At 48.7% G+C, this 4,454-nt stretch overlaps 1 pseudogene; it reads right to left on the bottom strand.

Annotated features, from left to right (window-relative positions):
- Window positions 1-2,496: 2,496 nt before the first annotated feature.
- Window positions 2,497-3,995, bottom strand: LOC118892020 (annotated as a pseudogene).
- Between the last annotated feature and the right edge of the window lie 459 nt (window positions 3,996-4,454).

Here is a 4,454-nt window from a genome sequence, read left to right as displayed (position 1 = left end):
GAGAAATCAGCTGTTAACCTTATGGGACTTCCCTTGTATGTTATTTGTCGTTTTTCCCTTGCTGCTTTTAATAATTTTTCTTTGTCCTTAATTTTTGCCAATTTGATTACTATGTGTCTCAGTGTGTTTCTCCTTGGGTTTATCCTGCCTGGGACTCTCTGTGCTTCCTGGACTTGGGTGGCTATTTCCTTTCCCATGTTAGGGAAGTTTTCGACTATAATCTCTTCAAATATTTTCTCCGGTCCTTTCTCTCTCTTCTCCTTCTGGGACCCCTATAATGCTAATGTTGTTGCGTTTAATGTTGTCCCAGAGGTCTCTTAGGCCATCTTCACTTCTTTTCATTCTTTTTTCTTTATTCTGTTCCGTAGCAGTGAATTTCACCATTCTGTCTTCCAGGTCACTTATCCGTTCTTCTGCCTCAGTTATTCTGCTATTGATTCCTTCTAGTGTAGTTTTCATTTCAGTTATTGAATTGTTCATCTCTGTTTGTTTGTTCTTCAATTCTTCTAGGTCTTTGTTAAACATTTCTTGCATCTTCTCGATCTTTGCCTCCATTCTTATTCCGAGGTCCTGGATCATCTTCACTATCATTATTCTGAATTCTTTTTCTGGAAGGTTGCCTATCTCCACTTCATTTAGTTGTTTTTCTGGGGTTTTATCTTGTTCCTTCATCTGGTACATAGCCCTCTGCCTTTTCATCTTGTCTCTCTTTCTGTGAATGTGGTTTTTGTTCCACAGGCTGCAGGATTGTAGTTCTTCTTGCTTCTGCTGTTTGCCCTCTGGTGGATGAGGCTATCTAAGAGGCTTATGCAAGTTTTCTGATGGGAGGGACTGGTGGTGGGTATAGCTGACTGTTGCTCTGGTGGGCAGAGCTCAGTAAAACTTTAATCCGCTTGACTGCTGATGGGTGGGGCTGGGTTCCCTCCCTGTTGGTTGTTTGGCCTGAGGCAACCCAACACTGGCGCCTACCTGGGCTCTTTGGTGGGGCTAATGGCAGACTCTGGGAGGGCTCACGCCAAGGAGTACTTCCCAGAACTTCTGCTGCCAGTGTCCTCGTCCCCACGGTGAGCCACAGCCACACGCTGCCTCTGCAGGAGACCCCCCCCCCAACACCAGCATGTAGGTCTGGTTCAGTCTCCCCTGTGGTCACTGCTCCTTCCCCTGGGTCCCGATGCGCACACTACTTTGTGTGTGTCCTCCAAGAGTGGAGTCTCTGTTTCCCCCAGTTCTGTCAAAGTCCTGCAATCAAATCCCAGTAGCCTTCAAAGTCTGATTCTCTAGGAATTCCTCCTCCCATTGCCGGACCCCCAGGTTGGGAAGCCTGATGGGCTCAGAACCTTCACTCCAGTGGGTGGACTTCTGTGGTACAAGTGTTCTCCAGTTTGTGAGTCACCCACTCAGCGTTTATGGGATTTGATTTTACTGTGATTGCGCCCCTCCTACCATCTCACTGTGGCTTCTCCTTTGTCTTTGGATGTGGGGTATCTTTTTTGGTGAGTTCCAGTGTCTTCCTGTCGATGATTGTCCAGCAGCTAGTAGTGATGCTGGTGTTCTTGAAAGAGGGAGTGAGAGCACGTCCTTCTACTCCGCCATCTTGGTTCCAATCCCAGCTTCTGTGAGAGGAGTCTGGCATGGCTTCACTGGGTCCTCTGCTTAGGGTCTCAAAAGGCTGCAATCATAGTTTCTGCCAGAGCTGAGGTCTCATCTCAGATTCCATTAGGGAAGGATCCACTTCCAAATCCACTTCATTCTTCTGGCAATGAGTTTATCTCTGCTATTTAAATTATGTATCCTTTTCAAAAGCACAAGAGTGTACATTCTTGTACTCTGGGTCTCTTTTATAAGGCTGCTAATCCCATTCATGAGGGCTCCAGCATCATGACCTAATCACCTCTCAAAAGCCCCACTTTTTAAATTAAGATTTCAACATATGAATTTGGGTGGGGGGGAACATAAACTTTCAGTCTATAACAAACATGTGCACTTCAATGCCTTTTCTTTCAGGCTTACATTAATTCCCTAAACAAACACTTATTGAACACATGCTAAGTGCCTGCCTAGGTCTGGAAATATGGTTAGAATTGGGGATAAATAAGTCTGTCGTAGTTCATATGATCAGGGATATTGTAAACTATAATCATATAAAGATATATATTGGAGTAATTAATACAAAGCTTCAGTATTTAATGTCACAAGAATTTTGGCTTTTTATATTCCATGAACTGTTTTGTGAGTATGTTGTTTCTTCTAAACAATGAATGACAGGAAAGAAATACAGTTAAATTTGGTAATGTATTCAAGCATACCATAATGCACACAATTTTTGAAAATCATTTATAAGACAAATGGCAAATTAATTTTTAGGATACTGAACATTCAAGGCAAGGTCACATACTAGGATCATTTTTTTTTTTTTTTAAGAGGGAGACGTGACTTTATTAGAAAAGTAAAAAAAAAAAAAAAAAAAAAGCACAAAAAACTGAGGTGAGTTGGTCCTTAACAGATGCCTTGGTGGATGAGGCTGCTTTTGGCTGTGCTGGCCATCTCTCGCTCCCGCTGCCAGGCAGGGTCCAACTCAAAGCAGCGCCACAGCCGCAGGGTCTCTGCTGCTGCTGCTGATGCCACTGTAGCCCCATCTGGGCTCATGGTCAGACTAAGGACCTGGGCTGTGTGACCTTTCAGCTCAGCCACATTGGCCATGGTTGGGTACTTCCAAATAACCAGCTGGTTCTGGGCAAAGCCATGGCCTGAGATGAGCTCCTTGTAGTGGGGAGACCAGAGGATGGAGCGCACCTGGGAATGGGCATCCACAGCACTCAGACAGGCCCCAGAGCAGACGTTCCAGATACGAATGTGTCGATCACTTGTGCCCCCTCCAGTTGCCAGGACATTGGGCTGCCAGGGACACCAAGCTACAGCCTTGACAGCCTCTTGATGCTGGGTGAATGTCTGCAGAGGAACCCAGCCACCCTCTCCAGGAGCACCAGGCCACATGTTGACAAGTTATCGTTGCCGCCACTGGCTAAATGTTGTCCCTCTGGGGCCCAGCGCAGAGCACACACTTCCTGGCTGTGGCCACTCAGTGTGGCCACATGGTGTTCTGCTACCCGAACATCATGGTGTGGGACGTGGCCAGAGCGTGAGCCACTACACAGGATATAGCTATTCCAACCGAGGGAGCCCACTGGGGCAGAATGGTCATGTTTCGAAGCCGTTTCTGCTGTTGCACATCCCATAGCTGCACCTCAGCGCTGCTGGTACCCACAGCCGGGTAGCTGCCCTCCTTGATCCAGGCCACAGAAGATATATAGTCCCCAGGCTGCTCCATTTGCAGCAGCTGCAGGATGTCACCAGAGCTAGCGCTCCACAAGTACACACTCTTGTCCAAAGCCACAGCCAGTACATTCCCAGAGCTCCAATCCACAAAGTTCAGGTAGTAGTCATTCCGGATTGCAGGGGCGTCCAGGATCCTGTCTGGCAGGGAAGGAATGTAACGAACGGCTGGTCTTCCTGCTGGAGCTGGGCGTGGCCTTCTGGCTCTAGAGTACTTTCAGTCTGTTCTGGTCACCCTCAAGGGCATTTTGTGGTTTTCCACTGAGCCGAAGGATCTTGGCTTCCTCCACATCAAAACCGTTCAGGTTCAAAGCCCATGCTTTCTGATGTTCCTTCTTGGTGGGCGTCTGACTGTCTTCGGGCTGGTTCTCCTCGGGAGGGAGGGAGCTAGCGACCTCCATCTGGGAAGCACTGCGACGGGGGATATAGCGATCGCCGCCAGGTTTGCTGGGAGTGGTCTGAATCTTGGAGCTGGATTTGCCAGGCGTTCGGCCCCGGGGTCCTCCCGGCGCTGTGGGATCGGTTGGCTGCCCGCTTAGGCGAGGGGGCCGGCCCGAGGCTTCCTTCGCTTTGCGCTGCCAGCGCGCAGGGGCTGCGTTGGGGATGAGTGTAGCCGGCTGCAGCAGCGGGTGCAGGTCACCCTCGAACGCGAACTGGGCCATGGGAGCGTCCCCGGTTCGCTCGGCCCAGCCGCGTCTCACCGCCAGCTCAAAGCAGGCTCCGATCCCAGACCCTAGGATCAGCATTAAATGTTTGCATCTAGAAAAGAAAATAATTGTAATAGTTTTAAAGATATTACACCGCTCTAATTTGTTTGTATTTTACAGACTTCAAAAAACACTGAAAGGTTCGTTTATAAAGGCTTCCAGATGATACTTTTTTTTTTTTTTTTTTTTGACTTCGTTGGGTCTTTGTTGGTGCGCGCGGGCTTTCTCTAGTTGCGGCGAGCGGGGGCTACTCTTCATTGCGGTGCATTGTCATGGCTTCTCTTGTTGCGGAGCATGGGCTCTAGGTGCGCAGGCTTCAGTAGTTGCAGCACACGGGCTCAGTAGTTGTGGCTCATAGGCTCTAGAGCTCAGGCTCAGTAGCTGTGGCGCATGGGCTTAGTTGCTCCACGGCAT

This window comes from Balaenoptera musculus, chromosome 3, assembly GCF_009873245.2.
Source record: "Balaenoptera musculus isolate JJ_BM4_2016_0621 chromosome 3, mBalMus1.pri.v3, whole genome shotgun sequence".
NCBI lineage: Eukaryota > Metazoa > Chordata > Mammalia > Artiodactyla > Balaenopteridae > Balaenoptera > Balaenoptera musculus.
Note: the sequence above shows the minus strand (reverse complement) of the source record. Positions and strands in the feature narration are given on the sequence as shown.